The sequence below is a fragment of the Pezoporus wallicus genome, unplaced genomic scaffold (assembly GCF_028554395.1).
Source record: "Pezoporus wallicus isolate ANWC-B61680 ecotype Strahan unplaced genomic scaffold, APGP_CSIRO_Pwel_v1 scaffold_11491, whole genome shotgun sequence".
Taxonomy (NCBI): domain Eukaryota; kingdom Metazoa; phylum Chordata; class Aves; order Psittaciformes; family Psittacidae; genus Pezoporus; species Pezoporus wallicus.
The window spans coordinates 11234837-11261396 of record NW_026642649.1 but is presented as its reverse complement, the minus strand read 5'-3'; the positions used below and the strand labels follow the sequence as shown (position 1 = coordinate 11261396).

Below are 26560 nucleotides of genomic sequence, written 5' to 3'. Positions count from 1 at the left end.
TTGTAGCATTTCTGTATTACTTAATTTCTAAAAAAAGTATTAAATGTTTCAAGTAAAGGAACACAAATTGTAATGAACTATCTGGGATGGATTTAGCTGGGTGGCTTGTTCATTCGATGATTAATTTAAGCAGTTTGCAATGAATCTGCCTGTCTGTAGTGCCAAACCTGGGAGAAACTCTTCTTTAAAGAAAATTTCCAAACAGAATCTTGTGCAATTTTTATGGTGTGTCTGAGAGAGAGATCTTGTGTTAGCTGCACTTGGGAGCTGCTTATTTGTTACTATTTCATTCTTAATATGATGGAGAAAGTTATGTATCTGAAGCCATATATATATATAAATAATTCCATTGATGCAGCATGCTTAAGTGGCCTTCAGATTGTAGCCACTGTCATTCTCTATTACATTTACTAGGACTAGAATTAACACAACTACTTGTTTCACATAAAGTCACTGCAACAAATCTGTCAATATAACTTATGACCGGACCTGGTGACTGAGTAATTTGAATGTCCTTATTCTAAATGCTAGAGATTGGATGTATGGTGATATCCAGTGATATGTGGATGTTAGGCCCTGGTAAGCGTGTATTGAAATGATGCAGCTTGGGTGATATGTGAGTCTGAAGTTTAGTTTCCATTCTTACTGTTTACTGTGGAGAAAAAACGTGAAGAGCAGGTTTTCCCCAGGTCATTTTCTACCTCCATGTGATTTAATTGGAACAGGGGTGACATTTTTTATTTTGGCCCATTAAGAAATAAAAGACAACACTTTACAGGAGCCCTCTTTTTTTTTTTTTTTTAACATAACACGTAAACAAAGATCCATCCTGAGCTTCACTATCACCATCCAAGTCCCAGGGAAAAAAAATGCTGACCTTGTTATATTTACTGGGTGGGTGCAGAATTGTTCCATCACTACCCTGAGGGTTGAACGATGGAGCTTGTCAAAGTGAGGCCTTATCTAATGAATCATCTTATCGCAGGTGCACACCACACATATTAAAGGAGGATTGTATGAACAATGTGCCCTCTACAATAACCTTTCAATGTCTACTTTAACCCTTGTTTCAATCCCTTTTCATCAAAGGATCATTTTATGCAGCCAGCTTTAAATGGAGGCTCTCAAAAGCCTATTAAGATTTCTGGAGGGATGGGGTATTGGTTTGGAAGAAAAGTTGGTTATAATACCTATAACTCATAGTCAGATCAGCTCCAACCTAGAAGCCTGGTTGTTTCTATCTGTGCTCCAGAAATAGCTCACAATTGCCACTCAAGTGAAGGACTTGGCACCAAAGATGTTCATTGTAAGAGCTGAAGATACAAACCCAGACTAGTTTTTTGATAGTTTATCCTTTACATGTTCTCCACAGAAAATGCAAGTGAAGTGTGGCCATTCATTGTATGTTTCAAAAAAAATCCTACTGTAAAGATACCACTGAATGAAACCGTAGATTCCCTCAGGCTAAGTCTCGTTTATTCCACACATAATGTAAAGTCCGATAATTCCACAGGTTGCAGAGGAAGAGAAAGGAAGAATCTTCCCTATTGTTGGATAAAATTACAGAATCTATCTGTTTGCCTACGTCTTTTAAAGAAGAGCTGTCTTTTTATTACTTGTTTTTACAAATGTTCCTTTGTTTATAATCAGCACTGCAGACCTTGCCACAATACAGATAAATATCGGTAATAAGTGTCTAATATAACACCCATTTTTATAATATTCAGTAGAAACCCACGTTGCTTAGAGCACAGTTCTGAAGCTATCTGTCTACAAAACAGGACTATTCAGAGTAACTAAACTGCATTCCAGAAATTAAATTACATTGCCTGCAAATTGATAAAATTATAGCACCTAAACAAGAACTGAAAGGTATGTTTCCTCAAAAGTGGGGGTGCGAGTGAATAGCAATTTGGGATACTCCTTTCTGAAAGATCTGCTCGGACTCGTTAAGGAGCCAGATTTCCATCAGACGTTAAGAATCTGCCTTTTGTAAATTGCTTCTTGCAGGGAATTGTACGTGTGACGCCCAAAATTCACTCCTGCAAATGTAAGGCTGGATGACTTACCAGATTGTTTTTATGTGCATTCTCTGTAATTATACACTGCTTCTGCTACAGAAATTCAGGGCTGGTAAATTCTGTCTGTCTAGCTAAATATGTGGTGATCAGTACTCCCTGGAGACATTAAGCTGTAGGTCAAATCCAGGATCCTATGGCAAATTTAGGGAAATAATCTGTTAAAGGACATATGGCATGGCCTTAATTCCCAGTAGTGTGGGAGTTCTTACAATCACAATAACAAAACTATATATATTAACGGTCATTTATATAGTGTGGTTGTTATTAATTTAATTTTGGAACTCACAATTATGGTATGATGATTTTAATTTGTTTTTGCTTTGGATGGCAATATGAACCGTAATACCAGAGCTCCCCAAAACTACTGCTGCAAAGAGATCTAATCCATTGGAATAATATGATTAGCTCACCTGATTAATTTGATACAGTACAGGTAGAGGACTCTAAATCAGATTTTCATTTTCAGAGGCATATTATGAACAGCTATTGGCCCATGTAAAGCTGCTCACATTCTGTTTGCCCTCAGCACTTTCCAGGAAGCATTTGCAGGACTGGGCTTCATATCTTAAATTTAAAGGCCAGGATAGCAGAATTGCCAGATTCCACCCTGTCAGTAGATTTCACTGATTTCATAGAGAACCTGTTTACCTGTTTGACTTCAGCCTGCCCTTATGGGTAGCATCCTGGTGCTATTGCTACTCTTGGATACTTCAGAGATGGTACAACCCAACATTTCTCTTTTTCACTCTGTTAGTGCAAATAAAAAAAAACCCAAACACATTAGGAGGTTTGAGTGGGGTTTATTATGTCTACTAAATACATGAAATCTGTATTTTGGCTGTTTTCTTAATCTTTGTAAGGAGATGAGCCCCACACATATGGAAGCAAGGTTGATGCTTCTGGTTTCTGTAAGTGCTACCTGCAAGCCAGGTTTCTGCTTGTCTAAAACATGGCACTTAATTGTCATCAGTTGCATTTGTCCCTCAACTTCAGCCATGTCAAATACATTTTAACTATGGATGCTAAGTTTAGTTCCTTTTTTGGGAAAATGGGAGTTGTCTGATAGGAGAAAAATGCATCCTAATTCAGTGATTGGAAAATACTAAGTAAAAAAGTAGCATGATTAGAGTTGGCATTATAAACTGTCTTGTGATTAAAGAGGGCAGTACATTCCATTTCCTGGTTAGTTCATAGGAAAAACTGAGGAAGTATGGTGTAATTTTACATCATATACTTTAATTGAACACTGAATTTCATTGGGATGGCATCAGTATAATCTAAGAATGGAGGCACTTGGGCTTCATTATGCCCATAACTTGCTCTTTAGATGTGAAAACCTTCTGTATATGAAAAACGTTGAATATAGCTCCACCCTGGCAATTAACAAAAATAACTAATTTTTGAGAGTTGTAGTCCACAAGTAGCTCAGGAGACTAAATAGACAGAGAGGCATTGTTGATCCAATTAGATAATAGGAGTACTTTGGTTCTCATTATTCTGATGAGAGGGTACACGTTTGCTCTTTGAGCTTCTTGATGGTAAATGGTGCTAATGAGGCCTGATGGATTCCCTGTTCCTAACAAGCCTCTCAGCGGTGCGAGTGATTACAATGGAGATAGATTTGATGGGATGCGCTCCCTTTTGTAGTGTCTCAGCTGCTGACACTCTGCGACATAATCAGGTCACAGAGCCGGTCACAGCCATCAGCAAAAGCCATAGCTCTATCCCTCATTATTAAAGTGCATTATTCAGTTCCAGGCCTTCACAATACTGCCAAGGGCCTTTTTTTTCTTCTTCTTTTTTTGTTAAGCATCAGTTCTCAAACACAAGAGTTAATAAAATCATCAGCTAAAGAACTAGTAAATTAAAGAAATGGAAATAAAGCACTCCCTTTCAGATTCGTTGAAGGATCACAATTAAATAAGCAGGCAATTTTTCGGCACCACACGCTGTACAATACAATGTAATATGTCATGTGCAATAAAAACAGGGAATATGATTTTAAAAAACACCATTGTCCTCATTGTGGACTGCCTTGGAAAGTGCTAAAGTATCTTCATTCCAAAAGAAATGTCTTTCTTCCCAACTATTACATGTATATATGTAGGTACTGTTATTGTCACTGTTTTCTGTAACTACTTTTTTCTTGGTGTATTAGTTTAGAATTCCAAGCACAGCAGCTGTTCTGTCTCAGTTAAAGTGTTCAAGGCTACAATATGGAAAATATATGATAGGCCACAGTGCTAGGACTGCTCTGTTCCCATTGACAAGGCCATTGCCTTCTTTTGGGGGGTGAGCTAATTACAAACTGGTGTGGGAAAAGGTGATTGTGCCGTTTTCTGTCTATTCTGATGACATTCAGTTGAGGCTATCTTCCCTGCAAAAGAAAATACACTTTTAAAATCTAAGGTGGATTTTAATGCAGTTTAGTTAAGCAAGTGAGAAAAAACTGAGTGGAGAGCCCAGTTTTGTTATTTATTTATTAACTTTTGCTTTCAGTTTCGTTTCAGCTATTTATGAGCAGGTTTTAGCTAAATAGAAATACAGAATTCACACTGTTCATGTTAAATCACTGAAGTACATAGTCACTGTCAGTAGTATAGGATGTTCTTAGGGGTACAAAGGGACTAATACATTGCTTGGGTTTGGTTTGTTGGGTTTTTTTCCTATTAATCTTATTCAGCTCTAGAATTGTTCTTCCTTTTTCTTGCTTTGCTACAGATCAAAGTACAAAGTTAGCATTATCATATTAGCAGTCATCTCCAAGGTTGAGAATGGTATATAACCTAGGCTGGTTTTTTGCACCAACCAGTAAAATTGGCGGTTATCAGAGGCAATGCAAGGCAAGCCTCCTCATGGGACTTAAAAAGATAATATAGGATGTTTGTTGGGTTTGTTTGGGGTTTTTTAACTCTCCCAGAAGTTCTAGGAGGCCCAAACCATGTAATGTTGTAAGACTCCTCAAAGTCCTGAGTATGTGCGATTTGTGCTGTTCTGATCGTGCAATGTCCATTGGCCTTTTCTCTTACAAATTGTTATCATTGCTCCATCTGTTTCAGCTATGCAGCTCTAATCCATGCTAACCATTAGCATTTTAGCCCTCACATCTTAACAGTGTTCACAAAAATCTAAACAATAATTGTTTCAGTAATGACTGCTAACAGAGTCTTCCCAGGGTTAAGATTGACAGATGTCCGAGTTGATGGTATCAGAATGTTATATAGTAAGGGAATTTCGTGCAAGCCCAAGATAGTAAGAGGCACATGTTGAGGGAGAGGCTAGAGGAAGGACTGTAATACTCAAATAATGCTAGCATTTAAGAACATTCCTTGGAAAATCCTTCACCAGGAGAATCTGTTTTGACAAACCTTCATATTAATATCTTGAATTTCTACTGGGTGGAGCCTGACTCTCTTTTTTCCCCCTCAAAGTTTGACCAGGCTGAATACATGTAGTTCTGCTGTTTGCAGGAAGAAAAGGGCACATAATATGAGAAAAGGTCAGCTGTAAGGCAAGGGGCTATTTTCCATTGGTTTCCGCTCCCCACAGCTAAACATCGAGGAGGCTGTTTGTTTAATTACCTCCCAGGTGAATTTGAATCAAAAGACAAGTAATTCTTTTAACATACTTTTGCTGACTGTGCCTTTATTTTATGCACTTTTTCTCTAACCTCAATTTTAGCCACAGTGGCATAAATGTAAAAATGTATGGACTCAGGTCATGCAAATTGGTAGTTTCCTTGAAATGGATAGGGGAAGAGAATGAGGCTCATTATACCATAACAAGAGCCAGCTAGGTTCTTTTGTATATTTAAGGCAGAGATCACTGATAAATTTTGGATATCCACAACTGTGAAATTTATATCCACATTTCTTAAAACAGTGGTGAAATTTAGAACAATTACCATCTGTAATATGGAAAAGTGATAGTTCATAAGAAGAAGTTCAGAACCACTGTGGTACCACCATATTTAACAGAGGGAATCTGACTTTCTCACAGGGGAAAAAAAAATAAGGGCAGTGTAAAAAAGATTCAGGAATTAATTATCCAAAGAAACAGCCATTGCAAAAATGTTGCACACCCCAGTATGACTAACTCACAGCCTGCTTGGACAAAGAGGCCACTTTCCTCCAAAGCCCCAGCAAAATGAATACTAGGAAGCAGAAGTTCAGAATAGCTGATGAGCCAAAGTCAAACCTCTAATGCAGGAAACTCTTGATATTCCCAAAAACCTCCCAAGACAAGAGCTGGCACGTGAAATGATACTTGCTGCAAATAGCAACTGCCAGGGGAACACCAGTATTTAAGAAGACTACAGAACCTTTTCCTCATTGGAAAAGACATAGTGGAGTCCTACTGGATCACAACTGAAGTCTCCAAACAGATTTACCAAGCAAAGGATAACTGTGCAGTGAAATCTCTACCATCTTGAAAATAATTGGCATCTACCCAGAAAGGCTGCTGAAGTTTCTCTCATCTGGTTTGCAAGAAATCTTACTTTGAGTACTAAACTTCACATTTCAGATTTGCAGTCTCTTGCCTGGATCTCTGCCCAGGGTATTGTGCCTTGGACACAGATTTTTTCAGAGGTGCCCAAGTCTTACTTCCAAAAGCAACTTATATACCTGTAAGAGCCTGAGTTGCCTTCTATCAGTGTTGTGAGTCTTAGTGCTTGAAGGCATGTCTGTGCACTGCAGTGCAGCATTGCAAGCAAAGTCCAATATACAGTACATTTATATGTCTCAGTGCCATTCTAGCAGAAGTCCCAGAAGCCAAACCCTTGGTAGTATGGTGCTATGGCTAGACTAATTAATTCTGCTTCTCAGCAAGGTGACGTACGATCTAGCTCATTACTTACTAGCTCTGGGGTCTTGGTAGCACGCTGCACTGTGTGGAGTAAATATACTTTGAAGAGAGCCCTAAAAGCCTGAAGCATTTAGGTACTTTTGAAAATGTTATTCACTAAGCTAAGTTAATTCTGTCAAGTCAGAAATACAGGACATACCTGTCCTTTTGTCATTGCCTTCTTGATTACTTTTGCATGGAGGAGAAAACCAAACTAAGTACTAGTTCAGCTCAACTACCATTTACATGAAAGCTACCTAGTAAATAGAAGAAGCAAATACCACTCTATAATCTGCTCATCTTCGCATTGTGAGCTGGTTATAAGCATGGCAAATTTTCATTGTTATCACCAGTGACATACATCACAGTCAATGAAATCTTTCTGCTCTATGGAGGTTCTTACACTGCTCTCCTTATCATCATATCTTATCACCTTCCAGTAACGCATTAAGAAGCATGACTAGTGACTGTCAGAAATTGGTCTTCCTCTGAGGAGAAGCTTGTAGAATAGTCACGTTTGATAAGGGCATTTGGGTTTGTCTGGTTTTGTTAGGCGTTTCTTTGTTTCACTTTGCTTTTAAAGTTGTATTTTCACTTGGATTTAAAAATCTTTATGAAAGGGTTTTATAGGATGCATATTGCTTGTATTTGCAGTAGAGAAAGGCAGGCAACAGAAATATACTTAGCTTTTGCAGCAGAATGTGGTGAAGCCAGAGGTGATAAACCCAGGAATGTTCCCCAGCTGGTTTTGGAATACATTCCAAGTCTTTGACTTTCCTTTAAAAACAAACTTTGCTGTTCACAGAGAAGGTTTGATCATTATTATCGTGAAAGACTGAATTTGGTAATTACAGATTTCATATAGGAGCATTAGGTGGCCATTTAGATTTCTGGGAACCGGACCACAGCGGAACCAGAATGCAAAGGCTGAAGTTTTTCCTAAATTTATTGAAAATTCTTTAAGACGACATAAACAAAGCAGTGAACAGAGCTGACGCGTGGAAATGGTGCCAAGAAATGTGCTTTTAAAATTGCCGGTGTTTCCCAAATAGTGTGTCATACTCAGGACTATTGCATCACTGCATGCCTTCAGGAGATGACAAACAACAGTTTGAGGCCATATCATTGTTCAAACAGAGATGATGGAAATCCCACTTTATGAGATTCCTCTATAAGATTCCACTCCATTAGACAGGAATCCATGACTATTCTGAATTTGGGATTACTCCTTTAAACTGTCCAAGATCTTCTCATGGCTCTGGCGTTTGGAGTGTAGGAAGGCTGTAGGAAAGCAGAGGAAATAGTGGACCAAATCTGAGAATTAGAATTATCTTTCCACACCTTATCAATGAAAAAAATCCAACCAAAACCACAACCAAGCCACAGATTATAGTTCTTTGTGTACCATGGTGCTAAGTTTTATATATATTTTACTACATTTATCCTCTGTGTGTCAAATGCTTTTTCCTAGTGTCAGAATTTTATTCTCTGCTCAACTGACATTGATACCAGAAAAAAAGAAAACCAAAAAGGGCTATTTGGGCAAACAGGAAAAAAGCCAGATTCATTGTCAAAAGTGGAAGTTCATGTAAAATGCTAAATATTTAAGGTCTTTGAGTCACTGGTACAGAACTGCTGCTGTATTGGGAAGATTTGGAATTTCTTAGAAGCCATAAGTCTTCATGCATAAATGAAGGACATTGGCTTTCTGGTTGGACTGCAATCTTGATATCTGTATGTGCATGTCTTCAAGATACAGGTGAGAAGAGGAGATTTGGGGCTTCTATGTCTGCAGTGCACTAAGTATATGATTTGAAATATTTAAGCAATATCTTGTGAAGAATCTGAAAATGAAAGATTATGTCCCCCTGAACAGTTTTTACATGAAGAGAAGAAAATTGTACAAGTATTTGATGGACTCATTTGATAGCAAGCCAACAACTGAGTTGCATTTGTGCAGCGTTCATAACGATAACCAGCCAGATGCAGGGCTGTGGGCTTCTGCATGCAGACACACAAGCTTCCAAGTAACACACTGAACAGGAGTTGTCCTGTAAGAGGAAGGATTCTCTGCCTTGTAGTTTGAATCTAGAGTATTAAAAAGAATTGTATAATGTCTTCTTGCATGTGCTGATCTGCGAACAGTGGCAGGGAAAGTTCAAGCAGAAAAAAATCACAGTCCTAACCATGAATGGACACTGAATCTATCTTTCTAAAAGTATCTATTTCAGTTTGTAATTTCTTTTCAGATACTGACAGTGTTAGGCTTCAGCATGTATGTATGCAAATGGCCCAGATATCAAAAAGAAGAAAAGGACTTTGAAATATCTACACCAATGTAATTAAATATATATGATTTTTAAAGTACCTTTTTCGCTTAAACTTCCTTCTTTGCACATTAATTAAATATTATGTCTAGGATAAGTATCTCTCATAGAAGATTAATGTATTATTTTCACATAATAATGGAAGAGAATGGCAGAATCTCTTTCCTTAAGCACAAAAAAGAATTCATTAATATAAAGAAAACACTCATAGCACTTGACCAATTCTGTCTCTGCTTCATAGACAACCTTTCTCAGTCTCCCCTCATGTCTAGCTTTGTGCTAGAGATTCAAGGAAGCAATACATAATATCCTGCCAGTTTAAGAATCAATCCACTTTCAGGAGATGATTTAATATCAAGGCACGATGTACCCAGTATCCAAATATACATTCATTTTAATGTTTGACGCATCAAATACTCTGACATAGCCAAGTTTCAAAATAAATGGTTTGTTTTAGAGGTTGGATATGTCATATTAGCATCCACCCAGCAGATAGAGAAATAGATCAGAGAGTGATCAGGACATCAGGGAGACAGTTCAGAGAAGAGATGAGAGAGGCCAGGTACATCTTGTAATGTTAAAAAAAGCTAGCTAGCAAGAAAGAAATTGTATAAATAGGTCATTGCAGCCCAACTGGGAAAAAAAAAAAAGTTTAATTTTAACTTGTTAGTCATCATCTCCAGAGGCCTAATCCACTCCCTCTGTTGCAGGCTGTGCGTTAAGCTGAGATATGTCTTATTTGATAGCATATAGCCTCAAAGTGAGAAGATGCTATCAGGCTCATGCAGTGCACTAGCTTTGAGGGGGAATCGGCACCATTCCCATGCTAAACTTATTTCTTTCCTTCTCAATTTTTTTATTAGTCTTAGCTTGTCACCTGTCCTGGTTTTGCTCTTTTGGTTCCTTCCATAACTGGAAGCTCAAAACCACTTGGAAACGAGTATGGATTAGCAGATACCTGGTGGTAGTGTCGGTAACAGATCCCCAGACATCCCAAGGTATCCATTCCCATGTTCCTGTTCTATTCCCCTGTCTCTGCCATTTTTGTTTCCTGACAAAACAGCTGTTTGCCGCATGCTGTTTCTGGGGTTCAGTAGTCTAAAGGCATGGTTTTCACTCCCGCTGTAGTTATTGTACAATTTCCATTAGGCAATTCCATTGCCAATGCAGAAACATGCTTTTCCTCTAAGTCTTATTGCCATATCCTGACAAAATCCTAAACCATTTCAAATAAAGTAGCTGTCTACATGTTTTTCAACTGAACTGCTCACCACTAACGTGATCACATGCATGTGTGTACATACACATACACCCAATTGAACACTCGCTTACCTGGACCTTTGTGCTTATCTTCTCAGGAAAGACACAAGTCCTCAGGGACTTATTCTCTTGTACCTCAAGTCTGTCTCTGGTATAATGTTAGAAGTACGTGATCATGGCTGTACACAGGCCATAGTTGTCTGCAGTCTAGTAATTGGGAAATAAAGCTAGGGCTGTATTTTCCTAAAGGCTCAGTTTCTTACGAAGATATAAGTATTACTGAATGACTGCAACATGGGAGTTAAAGGATACTGTGTGTTAACACTATCCCTCTCTCCTTTCACTGCTAGAAGGTACCATGTAGACTGGTACTGTTGGCAGCTCTGCACGAGAGGCCAGAGTGAAGTATTTAAAAGGTCAAGAAAACTAAGGTTTGTTTGCCGAACCGCGTAGGAAAGATTTTCCAACCCCTGCCCACAGGATGGCACAGTCTGCCTGCTTCTTGACACATCTCTTATGTTGATGAACATCACTTACACTCACACACACCCTGAAGAGTGGGGAAGTGACTTCCATTTTTAGGTGTTTAAATCACATCTTCTGGGATCTGCACTATGTATCTGCTAATTTTAATTGTACAGATATTGATGTATGGAGTTTATATGTCCAGTTGTGCACTGTTATTATTAGCATCTACAGTGCACTATTCTGTTTGTTTAAATCTATATGTTGTTCTTCTGGGTAGTCTATATTTATACCCAGGAGTATGTCTCTTGTAACTCTGATGCAGTGAAATGCCCCAACTATCACATCAACTGTTCAGGTAGAGACACATGTAGGAGAGAGTCACCTACCTCTGTTCTCAAGCTGATACATGAATTTGAAAACAGAAGTTGTTATGGGCATTGTTGAGAGATACCCCCTTAGCTAAAGCAGAAAGTTTAAGAATCTCTGGGCACAGAGGGTAGATAAATCATAAGGTCCTTATCTTTTGAGAATAACATGTAATTGGCACTAGGAAAGAACACCACATTCTTCCCTTCCACATGAGAGAATTTTTTCCACAGCAGCCAAGACAAAATCCTGCCTGGAGACTGTGATTAAATATTTAATGACTGCTTAGAAAAGTTAAGATTTTGATTTTTAAGTTTGCTTAACAAAGGTCCAAAGAGAACAAAACTACCCTCAGTTCACCAGATATAGAAAGGCGAAGGAAGCCCAGATACGATTCCCATCCATGAAGTCTAAGAGCTGATTGAAAATGTTCTGAAATGTCAGTCACAAGCTGTGTTTTCATCAAAGTATCATGGGGCATTGGACAAGAAAAAACATAGACAAACTTTTTGCCAGCTTCTCAGTTAGGGTAATTATTCAAAATCTGAATGTTACACTACTGACCTAGAAATACTGTTAGTAATATACAGAAGCATTTGCCTGTTCAAATACCTTCATGCTTATGTTATATACAATGACGTATAGCTGGGAGTTTTGCTTACGTGGAAACGTAACCAACAATGTATTACACCCTATATGTTGAGAATTAAATGTCACAAGTAAACATGCTACAACAAAAGCCTTTTTTTCTGAATATAGTTAAAAATATATATGTTTAATATTACTGAGTCAAGCTAAAATGCTCATAACCTGGTCCATCGATGGAAAGGGCCCCTCCTAAAAAGCATTTACTGAGGCAAGTTGTACCCTTGGCTCCTTCTTGCCTTTTATTTCTCCTTAAAATCATATGCAGTGAAAATAGGGAAGAAACATGAACGATGCACGTCTGATTCACTAAATCACTATGGTCTCTGGCAACAGCACAAATGTAGAAATGTTTAAATCGGCCTCACGCTACTCAACGAATGATGCAAAAGGAGCCCTCAAAGAACACGGACTGAGGGGAGATAAATGAGTATCATGTCAAGAAGGCAATTTCTCACTGAGTTTGCACAGAACATGGAAATTTGACTTCCAAGAGACGGTTAGGGAATCTTTCTAATAAATCTTCAGTCCACAGTCATTGCTGTGTCCTTTTTTTAAACTTACTTTTTAAGAGCTGTGTAAGTTATACCCTCCCCAGTGAAATGTGTCAAGATATTACCAGTCAAGTTGAAGTCATTTAAGTGAATCATCTCTGCCTCTGTGTTTATGTTCGTGATAGACAGGGATGGTCAAACAGGTTTCATTTTGTGCATGTGTTGAACAGCTTTTGAACCAATGAGGTCTTCTCAAAGCCTCGTCTTATTTTAATAGTGACTTACAAAGGAAGAAAAAAAATTAGATTTAGCCCCTTCTGTGGAAAAAGTAATTGTAACTTTGGTCATTTTGTGGGATTTTTTAAAGTTATTTTATCCTTCTCTTTTGTACAACTGAGGTACTCAGGTGGTCAATAAAAAGGCAATAGTTTTCCAAATGACGTAGAGGCTGTAGGTCAGTGTAGGTCAATGACTGGTCCTCATCAGAGTCCTACATCTCTTTAGACTCCTGACTTCAAACTCCTTTTCCCTAACTTTAACCACATGAAAGTTAGCTGAAGCTGCATCAGATCTAAGCTAGTTGCTTAGCATTCTCTGTCCTCACTGAAAGAAACAGGCACTCTTGAAGAATAAAACATCTCACTGATGCATTTTAGGCTGAAACACCTTGCAGAGATTCCTCATTCTCTATGTTGACTAGATAGAGCTTGAATGGCAGTCTACTACTTGACTTCAGACGTTGGGTGGCTATCGGTAAATGACAAATGCCTTCCTTAGAATACCACACACCACTTATTTTTAATGGGACTTGAGTCCTTTCGATAATTTTATCCTTAAGCTCCCCATGGCAGTCACAGGAGTTTTAACTCAGGTCCTGGGTGCAGCTGATGATGGCAGAACTCAGCACCGACTGACCTACCTTACTTTTGGGAGAAGGCTAAAGGCACTTTTCAGTCTTTGTGAAACTGTGCTCCTGTTTTGTTTGCTAGCTTCTTTGATTTCCCAAATAAAGAGGGAATTAGCATCCCAGAGACCAAGGTAATGGTATCTGTTTGAATTATTTAAAATGTACTTAACTTTAATGATACTTTAACTAAGTGACAGTTAGCAATGTGAAGGGAGGGTCTTTCTGTTGAGTATCTTTCAAGTAAGATTAGTATTCCATCTGTAGGTTGTTGTTATTTAAAAATCAGTTGTACATAAGTGAAGACTTTGCATCTCTGAGGTTCTCTGGTTTAAAAAAAACCCTTTGAGCCTGTAGTAGTGAGGAAGAAATCCCTCCCTTGGACAGATTACTTTTTACAGGGCATTTACCCTGCTGTTTTGGTAGGATAGAAAAGGGATGCACTAAATCCTCAGACCACAGGCCAGTTTAAAAGTATTTCCAGCACAGCTCCAACCAGCAGGTGCCATAAATGGCATGAAAAAGTCCTATCACAAATGAATCTCTGTCCTGCAAAGTAGCCTAAGTTGCCAGCATTCAGGCAATTTTAGGTACATATCTAAGCCAAACTGATCAACAGCCTTTTGAAGATGGGCTATTATAATCATTGCTGGCTTTACCAAATACTATTTAAATCTATATCCAAAATACTATGTATACTTAGAAAGGGAGGCACATCCTTTAATTTGATTCCAAATAGTCTGCTTTTGTTCAGAAATGAAACTTGAATGTTGATCATGGAATTCTCCTCATTTTATACCAACAAAGAGCATACTTCAGTCTGTATTGTGGATGGTGTCATTGCTAGTCTGTCAAAAAATCCCCATAAGAATCAAATGGCCTTGCTACCCAGGGCTTGACCCACTGCACTTCAACATCCATTGCAGGACTTGCACTGAGCATATGGGACACAAGATAAGGCTTTTATTAGGGAGTCACTTTAATAGCAACTTAAAGAAAGAAGTTGCCATCTCCACTTTGCACCTCTCCAGCCAGTCTTCTGCATGGGAGCTGTAGCATCTTGTCAATTAACTCACTTTAATTGGCTTCTATTTCTTGTCTAACTATGGCCCTTTGGCCTTGCCTGCTGCACAGCGCTGTTTATTCTTAAGCACTGAGTTTATATGAAACTTTCTATCAGAATCATCCCTTTGGAAGGGAAGATATGTGATAAAGAGTTTCAATACTTGTGCTATCTTTGTTATCTTTTGTGGCTCACAATAGAACCTGAATCACCATAAAATTGCACCATAACTTCATGGTTTATATGATGAACTTCTGTAAAAGAAGGGGAAAAAAGAGCCAACAATTCTCTAACTGACTCTGTATCTAAAAAGAAAAACAAAAACAAAGGAAAAAAGCCACAATTTTCATGGGTAAGAGTGCAAATTGGTCACGTCAAAAAAAACGATACAACTTTTTTAGGTATAAACTCATCAACATAATTCTAATGAGTTATGGTCTTTGTTGTGAGAAATGAGAAATCCTGTGGTCTCACCCTAAAGAACATTAAAAAAACATTACTGACAGGAAATTGAAAAAGTAATATATGTCTGAATGAATATGACAACTTTTTTCTGATAGAGCAGATAGATAAATGTCACATACAAGTTTCAAAATACATTTAATTTTGCCACCACAATGGATATTCTCTTCATAAAATATATATGAATCAGGTTTGAATCATGAAACTTGACTGTGATAAACCAATGCATATTTGATAACTTTCTTCTTTTTATTTTTTTTTTTTTTTTGATGCTCATTTCTTTTTTGAGGTTCTTTGTTGTTTACACATCTTCACGTTTTCATTTCTGAGCGAAGCAGCCTGGGTGACAAATGTTATACATGTTGAGCCTGGATGAACTTTCTTTTTAATCTGAGGAATGGGTTCCTTTTCTTTTGGGGGAGGGTTGAGGGGGAAGGGGAAAGAAGGAAGGAGAGCCTGGGAGATGCACAGACTCTCTTAACTGTCATGTCAGGCATCACCGAGTTTTACACGCATCGTTCAGGACAGGGTGATGGATGACAAATGAACACAACCATTTTCAGAGCATGGGGACTGTCTTTTACCTTTTCCTCTGCTGAGCAGCAACTCTCAAACTGGGGCCAGGTTGTCCATGTCCCAAGAGGTTAAAAAAGACTCCCTGTTAAAAGTTCTCCCTTTTCAAAAGAGGGTCTACCTCAGCCTTTTCTTTCTCCAGTACCTAGCACATCAGGCTTCTGAGCTCTTGGAACCTGCCCTAGTGCAAATGCTATTGGAGACTTTATCAACAATGAAAGCAAAAGGCTCTAAAGAAGGAAATTATGATGTATCCAGAAGCATCCCTCAGAATTCTAGTGTTGCATTTGAACCTATGTTAACGACTGAGGTATAATTACATTTTACTACCTCATTTATCAATCTTTTAGTATAAATTCCTGCAGCATTGTGAGCAGAACTGAATGACATTTTTTCATTGCTGACTCCTGATGGGAAAATGGTGTTTAATCTAAATACAAATGTGTCATTTTGACAAATTTTGTTCAGTAAAATTTTTAAGTACAGTGTCTGGGTAAGATTCAAGTGTCTCATTTTTACATGTTCTGTTTGAAAATTTAGTGGAGTTTTGTTCAAGTTTAGAAAGGTTAAAAGGAATATGAAATATTTCAGTTTTGATCAGAATGGCTCAATCAACCCCAAACAGGGCTTTTTCAGATTTGTATTTAATTTCAAATTTAAGTTCCATTTTAAAGTGAAAAAAAAAAAAAAAGAACATACTTTCCCACTTTCTTTGCAGAACAACTTATTATGAGTTTACGTGGGGCTGCTCCATTGGGCAAAACGGGTTCTGTAGGAACAGGGATAAAGAGAGGGAATCCCTCCATTTTTCTAGCTTCAGCTGAAACCAAAGCCCAAGATAACCAGTCAAAACCAGAGCTATGCTGTGCAGGGTACATGCTAGCCTGAGACATTTATAATTTAAAAGGAATTACGGGCTGCAGCTAGCCCCAAACATCAGCCTGTGCCATATTCAAGTCCCAGGGGCTACTGCATTCAGGTCAATGGATTTACTTCTGATTTTTATTAGTGGAAGTCAAGTCAGAGGGAAGCCTGATAATATAACACAAACATCGCTCGAAACTGGAGTCCAGAGATAATTGACATTATTATCAATGAATGAGAAGCCAAGAGCTGAAATCTTCCTAGAAAATATTACCTGGCAATTGGCAGCAGCACCATGGCAAACCATTGAGTGCAGCAGAACCAGCAGGCTATTGAGTGAAGCTCAATGGCTCTTGTAAATGATGTCTGGGATTCCAGTTATTCAGTCTGCTCCTGACTTGTAAGATCGACACTGTGATATAACCGCAGACAGTTTTCTTCCCCTAATATTGGGGGCTAAAAAGATAGAGCTATTGTGTATGTCAAGATCAAATATGTTTGCATACTAATGACTTCACCTGAATGGAGGGGAAAAAAAGGAATCCATTGTGTCCTGAGAGAGTCAGTGGGGTAGAACTATGAACAATAAATATTTTTGTAGTCCTTAGTACACTCAGTGTCACTGTTTTGGGATATTGTGCTATCTTGGCAATTAATAATATTTCTTTTCTGTCTAGCCTCTTCCTCAAAACTTATTGGCACTGTGCTGGTATCTTTAAGTATTCAAAAGGATCAAAGAGCTTTCATCTTTTAATGCATTTTACTATGCTGTCCTCTACACAGGAAGAAATATTGATACCGTTTCAAGGGCAGTTAATATATTCTGCTCTGTCTCAGAAATGAGCACAATTCCTTGACTTATAAAATTGAAAATCTGCCATTAACCACAATTAAAATGTTCCATATACAAATTACACTGTGGCATTTGCACTTCACTCATCCTCTTGTGCTGTAATTCACATACACCAAGGAGTCTTCTCCACTATTGCTCCAAGAGTTATGCTTTACTGAGACTCCATATTACTGAGACTCCGTTGTTTTTAAAAAAAAATGCATTACAAGAACATTTGTGCAATGTGCATTTTGTCAATACTTAAAACTAGCTTTCAGTTTGCTATTTCCTCCTTTGAGATCAACTTTGTTCTCCTTACAGAAGACTCCACCATTTTTAGTCTTATTAACTAGTATCTGGCTCCATGGATTGGCATCAGGGAGACTACTCAGAGTAAGGCAAAGCCTGAATGAAGGAAGCAAGATCTAATGGTCTTTAGTAATACTTCTAAATTTTGAGATACTAAAGAAGTCTGTGGTTAGATTGTCCAGCTCTTTTAGGTACTGAGTGTAGTATATCACTCCATAAGGAGCCTTCTTGTTTCATTTGGCTCATTTCCACATTAAGGTATTACATGCCAGGAGAGAGGCTTAATCTGGTGGACTTGGCAGTGTTAGCTTTGCAGTTGGACTCAGTGATCTTAAAGGTTTTTTCCAACCTGAGTGATTCTACAATTCTAAGTGAGGACTGGCAAAGCCAAGCTGTGGAAATGCTCTGGATGTTCCTGGAGAGGAACATAGAGGGTAAGGAACATCTGGGGTAACAAGAGAAGAGAAAGGCTGTAGGTATAACCGTGGATGATGTCCTTTGAACTTGGGAAGGATCTGTTTAGTCAGTGAACCTCATTAAGGTCCACTGACACCCCAGCTGCCACAGGTGCTGGGGTAAGTTGTGCAAACCAATAGCTCTAGGGAAATACCTAAATCAAATTGCAAGCCTAAGGGTCTTTCCTAGCCTTATAGTTTCATTTTTTCCTCAGCTTGTAGCCATCTTCTTAAACATCCTCCACAGTGTGCAAAATGAGCTTCATGTATTTTCCTTTTGTCCTGGGAGTGTTTCGGTACTGATGAAGGTAAAGTAGCACCCCCTTAGTTCTTCCCTTGGGACCCTGTAAACTTTACCAGAAAATGTAGCAATATTATCCCAATTGCAAGTCTTAATAGAACATATCACAGTCTTCAGTTATCTTAGCTGAGGAAGTATGCAAATATTACATAATGTAGCTTTTCTTTTAGTAACAAATATGATTGCTGCTATTTATTGTCTACAGCACCACTGTAATCATGACTGGAATACTGTGCTAAGGCCTGGCTCTAACATAGAAAGAAAACCAATAGCCTACGCAAAAAAACCTTAAAATCTAAGTGCAAAATAAGTGACAAATGCACAGATGGAGAAGGGATCCTGGACAGAGCTGATCTCTGCTCTTATCCTCTCCTTCCACTAGGGGCAAGAAGGTAAAGGAGCTCCTCACCTTTGGTCCTCTGCAGGTCACAGTTGAAAAGGAAATCTTTTTAGGACTGATACAGATACAAACATGCAAAGATAGAAAATGCACAGTGTCTGTGATCCTCCACCTTCTACAGAGCTGGCCTCAAGGGTAGAGGTTCTGCTGCCAGCAGAACTGAAACATGAAGTAATTTGAATTCATATCAAAATACATACAGAGAAATTTCGTTATGCCTGTCTCTGTCAGGAGCATGTTGCATCAGTACAGTAACAGTGTAGGGTTTACATTGTTAATGTGCTGGGATTACATTTAGGTCAATGTAGGAGATGGAATTACCTCGGGTCCGTTGTTGCTTTTAGTAAGTAAATCATAGTTAAATAACTCTTCTTAAGCAAACTTACAGACCAGCCCTGAATGAAACTGGTAATTAAGCAGCATGTTCTCCTAACAGATTCATGTAATGCCATCTTCTAGTATATCTTCCCCAAATTTGAGAATAATTTACTTAACTGTCAGGTTTGGAATATTTACTTTGATGGGGACATCTTGAATATACAAAAATAAATTGATAGCCCCGAGAGGAACTCAAATCTGCATGCAAGCTTTCAAAAACAAATGTATTTTGGCCAAGGGAAATAGAGCAGTGACTGAATGCTGGATATTCATCGCCAAATCTACAGACAGTTACCTCTTGAGTTACATGCCATTGCATCAGGACAATGTTTTGTCCTGAAAGAGGTGTTTGGACCAGTCATTTGTGGTAGATACCATCCTACATGCTAAGTATCTGTATTACAGCACTTATTATTGTAATCATGATTCGTATCAGGTGGTGGCCAGAGTGGAAATTTAAGTCAACCTGTTAAGATGTGAGCAGAACACCTTTCTTTCCCTTCTATCTGTCAGCTCAGGTGAAATGGATTAATGATGCAGTTGATAATGGGAGATACTTTATCCATTGCATTTACATGCAGTGAAGCATATACTCCAGCTACTAACATTCAAGAAAAGAACCAGCTAAGGGCATTTTCAGTGAGATAGCCACCTTTGACATAAACCCCCTAACTTTATGTGGTATCGTTTCTTGATAGCTCTAAGGTAGGTTTACAAAAATTACTTAAGGCTCATAGGAGTGCTGGCAGGGAGATAAATAGTATTTATACAACCACATTATAGATGGTTGAATGGTGGACTGAGTGGCAGAGCAGGACATGGAACCAGCAGCCATGCCAAATTTCACAAGGTAAGAAGGACCAAGTCTGGCTACATTTGGTTGGCAATTTTTTCAGGAGGCCTTGGTACTGAAATGAACAATCAACACTTTTCTGGTGATTTGGTGGCAAAAGGAAGTTATATTTGATCTTGAGAAGGATTTTTTTTCCTTGAAATTAATATCTACAGAGTTGGAGTCACGACCGTTTTCCATCCAAGCGCTTGCATATAACCCACCTAAATTTTCCCACCTCCTTTCAGTGAAAGGAATTTTTCCTTCTTCTCCTGAACATCTGCGTAACTGTGCTGCATTGTAACAAAATTCCACTTTATAGGCTGGAATATTGGCTTCCATAATGGCTATCCATGTTAGGGAGGTAATCCAGACTGGTGTGTTCCACCATAGTCATACTGGTGATCAGCACTGTGGTTAATTCTCAGTAGTCTGAAAATCACTTGTTGAAGAAATGCATGCACTGTAAAATCTAACAGTGTTTCAGTAGTCCTTTTGCCTGGCCAGGTTTGCACAGTGATTCACCTCAGCCTTGCCTTGAGCTTGTGTAGACTATCATGTTAAAACTTGTAATTCTTAATCAATAGGACCAACAGTTTTATCTTTTATATTAACTAAAGTCCAGATCATCTAAAATTGTAGAAACACCAGCTGAAGTAGGACATGACTGTATTTAAAAGAACGTCTTGTTGCACATGTGCAAAGTTGAAGTGATGGGTTGACAGACAACTACTGTGTCATCATCCGTAGTCATTGAGTCTGGGCAGCAAGTTCAAGGTTTCCAACAATATTAGGAGAAATCTGATTGTCTAACAACAATGTTGAGTATCACTGCTACTGATTGATTGCAATATCTATTAGTGTTCTTGTAATGAATTTTGGCTAAATCTGAAAGGACTGAATGAATCAGCGTACCTGACTGATTTCACCTTTAAGAGTTACAGACTGAGAAATCTGGTGATCTCTGGTAAATATTTTATATAGTGTATGTAATTTGATAGTGAGAAGATGAGAGGAGATTATTCAAGAATATACCGATGGCCTAGAAATTCTTTGACCTGTAATCTAATTAAAGAACTGTGGTCCTAAAGATTGTATCTGAAGATTATTTGATGGTTAATGATTTCAGCCCAGTTTATCATGGGAGGTGTCCAACAAAACATATATATTGTTATTCTAAACACACAAGGCAAGGCTAGAATGAAATATTATTTAGCCTTCAAAGTAGTTTGTCCAGAATACGCTTCTGTTTTCTCAGGAAACAATAAAAATTATCACTGAACAATGAAAATTCATCAATGAAAATTAAAAAGAAAAATAACTCTTTGAGGATTCTAAATTTAACATATATTTGCAAGTGGACACTTCTGCTGGCATAACTTTCTCAGGAATGGCATTACAAGATGAAGCAGTGACAGTAGTGAGTGCCTACTGAAGGCAGTTACAAGCATGCCATCTCCTTAACCAAGCTTCTTGTCCATGCAAAACGAGTTGAAAGGAGTAACCAAGAGAAAGAAATCAAACTAGAGCACCAGAAATTCTGCTCACCCATATACACGGACAGTAGTGTGCAACATCCCTTTTTTAAAAGAGTAATATTACAACTTGAAAAATGAAACCAGCACTGTTTTATTGAGCACTGTTGTGGCAGTACTGAACATCATCTAGTTCATATTTACGCAAAATTGTCTCAATAGCGGTGCTTACTTAAAAGCCACAGGATCAAAGAGCAATTACTAAACCCTGCCTTATTTTGGCTCTTGACCTCTAGATAACATCTCTGTAGTAGGCCAGTACAGTGCAATACAACACCAAGTAGCAAAGCTTGTTCTAAACAAGCCGATAATGTCACCGTAGCATGGAAGCAACCTAATCACCTTGGCACACATTGTGCTGGGCCTAATTAGGCTTGCTGAGAAAGGACAATTTGTTTCCCAAGCCAGCCTTGAATGGCTCAGCATGGCATGTATTGCAAAGTGCAGGGATGCCTACATTTGCTTTTGCTGTATGGCCAGTATGGTAGATACTGATACAGCTAAAAGCAAGTACGCTGTTTATTCTATGAGGAAGTAAAAGTATGTATTTATATTGTATTAATGCCCAAAAGTGACAATCCTTCTTCTAAATGGTTTGTAAACTAAAGACACAAAGTAATGGTAGGGTTTGCAGATGCAGCTCATATCTAAATCTGGCAAATGTTGAAAAATTTTATTTCAGAGCAAGGATTTCTTGTCTCTGAGATGCTTGATACTTGAAAGCTTCAGAGAAGTCAAGTAGAAGTGACACTTCTGTAGGCAACTATGAAAATCTCAGCCTGCATGAAAGGAAAGCAGAGGCAAATGAATATTTACCAAAGTATTTCTGTTGTAATTAAATCTGGTGGCTGAGTTGATTTGTGTTTGCTTCCTGAGAAAATGTAAACCAAAGCTTTTTGTTTTCAAGAGTACTTACCGAAAGAAAAGATACCAAGACCATACATCCAAAAGTGTATTTGCTTGTGTACACCCTAAAAAGATCTGCACAGCAATCAGGAAAGCTGTCTGTGCTTTGGGAGATAAGCAGTCAAATGGTAAAACCAGTAAGTTGTGATTTCTTTTTGTGATCATCAAACATTATTAGAAATTATGGTTGGTTTGTCATAACAATTCTGGTTTGACAGTTTTGGCGCTATTGTCATACATAGTATCAGGGATCTGTTGTTGCAACAAAAATATTGCTATTATACTTCGTACTAGTCATCCATCAAACAACAAACAAGTCATCCATTTAAATAATGAACGCTTTCATAAGAATCTAGCTAGGTGATCTTCAGAAATGCTTGGGACCTCTAAACCTAATTAAAATCAACAGTTGCTTTGCTCAGCCCAAAGAACTGTGACCTCTAAGGGTCTCTATGCCTGACTTAATTCTTGATTTTAAGAGGAAGCTGAATTTGATACGTAGATTGCTTAGAAAGAACAATTCAACAGACAATCAATATAAATTTTAATCTTTATTTAGGTATCTTTAGTTTTTTCTAATGAGAAAATGTTACGTTGTGTTATTCAGAATGTTGGATAAGAGAGACATTCTTTTTCATGCCTATATACATGCCCCTGCTAACAGAACATAACTATTTGCTTGAGACAAATTCCACCACGTAATTCCTACAGTGATGACAAATAAAGTCCTATATGGTTTGATGTTAGTATACAAACACTATTTTCTAATAAATAAAGCACTGAGAAAGTCAGGCAGAATGTCAGACTCAATGTTCTATTATGATGCCTACAAACTGTAATGCCATCCAGTATATTGTATGATCTATGAACAATACTTAACCTTCAAAATTAGAATCCCTCGGATGAAATGGTGATTCAAAAGTACAGTTTCATATGTGCCTGTTTCTAATATCACTATTTGATACCTTGTTCTCATAATAGCATTTTGTTGTGCCATATTTTTGAATTTTCATCAGGAAGTATAATGCAGCAAAGGAAATTTGCAAGCATCACATAAATTAATACTGCTTTTACTTTGAAAGTCACAGGCAGCCTTAGCCTCATCCTGTCTTGAGGCTGAAGAATCATTTTGTTGTTACTCCAAAGAATGAGATGGAGCAGCATTTCTTCTGGAAATAGTCTGCAAATGGAACTTGTATTAATGCTCCCAGTTTTTCAGTGTGTAGATTGGTAGTATATATAGTATAGTGTATAAAACAGCTGAATTTATTGATACTGGTAGATAATAAATCATACACATATATAAAAATATCTGACTGTGTTTATAGTTTATGTAAGTCATGTGTATATATATGTATGATTAAGAAAGAGGAAGCCAAAGTGAGCTTTTATTTCAGATTATATTCTGAAGACTAGAAAATGAAGATGAGTGAAACATATTTAAATCAGTAAACATTCACTCAGTGATCTTTTGGGTTGCTACATAGGAGTAAAACTTCCATGCATTCTGTTCACAGTTTGAGATGTTAAATTAGCTTATGTGTATATGTTGGTTTGCCTCATGTCACTGAACAATTTTTCTGTTGTTCCTTTTACTTTTTCCCTGTTTTTTTTTCTATTTTCTTTTTATGTTGTTCTTCTGTTGTTCAAAACTGAAATAATTGACCTTTAATATTTAAAGGGCTGCAGCACTGATAAAATTAGATACTTTGATTTTGATTATATTGAAAAAAAAAACATTTCCTTCTTATAGTTAAAGAGTATAAAGATAAAATGGCACTATTTGCTTTATGTCAGCCCTGGCTGACAGTAGAAACAACCTACTGTAGTCAGTCTTTGATTTTACTTAGCCTTTTCACAGCAGAAACAAAGGCAGTTGTTGAACCACCCGTTTGGCTACCGTAAGATTCCTTTGGTTGTGCTAAGAAAACAAGGAAGCAGGGCAGCATCCCTGTTTCTGATGAGGGGAGAGGGAAAAGAACTTAATAGAAAACAGTTGTGTGCTTTATTTTAGAATATCATAGGAACTTTACCTAATGCCAAAACGCATTTGTGTTTTGGTGCCCTTGACTTATTAGGAGCCACAAGGAAGGAGTCACTGCTGGGAAATCAGCAATTAGTCCTTCTTACAGTTATGCCAAATCTCTTTTTTACACCTACAGCACAAATGGGACTACAATTAGGCATGTATCCCCAGAAGTTCTGACCAATTGCTCAGCTTCTGCTTTCAGGTTCAGCCTGTGAGTTACAGCAAGGTAATCCACAAAGGCAATTAAACATGAAGATGTGTTGTCAGTCAAGAAAGGATAAGAATGGGTATTTTTTAACATTCTTCTTTCTTAAAGATCTGTTGTTTAAAGGATCATTTTTAAGGGCTCAGATGTTTTTATTTCCTTTCTAAGAAGAAACCTTTACTGAGCAAGGCAAGGGACCAAAATCTGTTTAACAGCACAACAGTGGCTAGCATTTCATCAGTGCTAGTACGTTACCCTGTCATCGGGGTAACACTCACAAATACAGTTGATATGCAGAGGGCTTGAATTTTTCCCCTCCATGGTCAGCTCCATTACTTGGGATTTTACCTTCACTTTGACTGTGTGCTTATTCTTTCATTGCAGATGAATTTATAGTTTGGAGGACTATGTAGGCAAAGACCACTGAGCCCAGAGATGGTATGTAGGAGCAGATCAACAAATTAACTTCCTGTGCAAGCCAAGCCTTACAACTGTATCTCATATAAATAACACTCAATAGTGGAAGTTGTCTTGGCAATGTCAGTTGTAAGATTTGAGAGGCCTGATCTGAGATATCTTAAAATCCTACGGTGCAAAAATGACACTAACAGATAAATCAATGGAAAATGTTCAGATGCTCTTAAAAATCACCCTGGATGTCTTCTGAACTTAGAAACAAGTATCAATTTTACAAATTTAGTTAACATTGGGAAACATAAAAACCTAAATTAACATCTGTAAACACAGCTCTCTAAGCCCCTCAAGATGCAACTGATGCCTCTAGTAATGCATAAACAAAACAAAAGGATCTTATCAAATACTTGAAGTGCAAGTCTCAATCCACCAAGGCTTCTCACAACACTCTATCACTTGAGTAGGGTCACAGTTACAGTCTCGGTGTTTTAATCAGGGGTGGACCAAAACCATGTCTCTGTAAAAAAAGCTGGGGCCTGAACTTACACTAAATATCTTGATACTATTTCCAGTGTCATACCTGCACTACAGTTTGTGCTTATATCTGGAACCTGTACCTCCAACAGATACAACCAGGTGTTTCACAGGTAGGATTGTTTATGGATTTGAGTCCAAACATTGACAGAATAAGAAGCCTCTGCTATGTCTCAAAGCTGTGGCTGCCACATCCCTGGAAGTGTTCAAGGCCAGGTTGGACAGACCTTGGAACAACCTAGTCTAGTGGAAGGTATCCCTGCCCGTGGCAGGGGATTTGAAGATAGATGAGCTTTAGAAGGGCCTTTCCAACCAAAACCATGCTATGATTGTATGATTCTGTAAGTATCTTGTGGGATAAGTCCCTGTCACATGCTATTCCTGAACTGTATGTATTCCTTAACTATAATCTGAAATAGCAGCATTTGCTAGAAAGGACCAATGCTTCAACACAAGGAAAACCCCTGGCAATTAAATACTCTGTACTGTGGCACACCAGTGTCTCAAGCCTGTGGCATGGTCTTGTTTTATTTCTTTAGAAAATTTAAATGTATCGAAACTATAAATCACCTTGACCAGGTACCAGCCGTTGTCATACTTCAACAGGACAGATTAGCAAGGCCCAGCGTGAAATTTCATACCAAAATTAGCAGAAGAGGGATCTGACTCAGCCTCAGGACAGTGGCACAAGGTTTGAGGAGGGGATCCCATTTCAGTACTACTCCCTGTGTGTGAATCAGGGAGCTGTTAGGTTATTTCAGAGAAGGTACTTGGAGAAGGTGGAACTTGAAAGAGAAAACTTCAATCTGGGTTTAGCCATATCAAAGATATATGCCATAAAGAGTAGCCTTATTGGTTAACTAGAAACAAGTGCCTGTCTTTTTTGTTTTTTTCAACCAGAGAAGATTTTACTTTATTTTGGTATAAAATGGAAAAAATAAAATCTTGAAATCTCAGTAAGTTTCAGAAAGTAGAAAAACTGTTTCCCATTCAGGTTTACCCTTGGCTCCTGTGGTAACACCCTGAGAGCATTTGTTCATTTGTCCTTGTGGAAGACCTCTCCCAGCTGTGTTTCCCA

General features: G+C 38.0%; 1 protein-coding gene across 5 annotated transcripts in view; it reads left to right on the top strand.

The window, feature by feature from the left end:
* POU6F2 (POU class 6 homeobox 2) overlaps positions 1–26560 on the top strand; it is a 302685-nt gene that overhangs the window by 245917 nt on the left and 30208 nt on the right. The gene's annotated exons all lie outside the window — the stretch shown is intronic.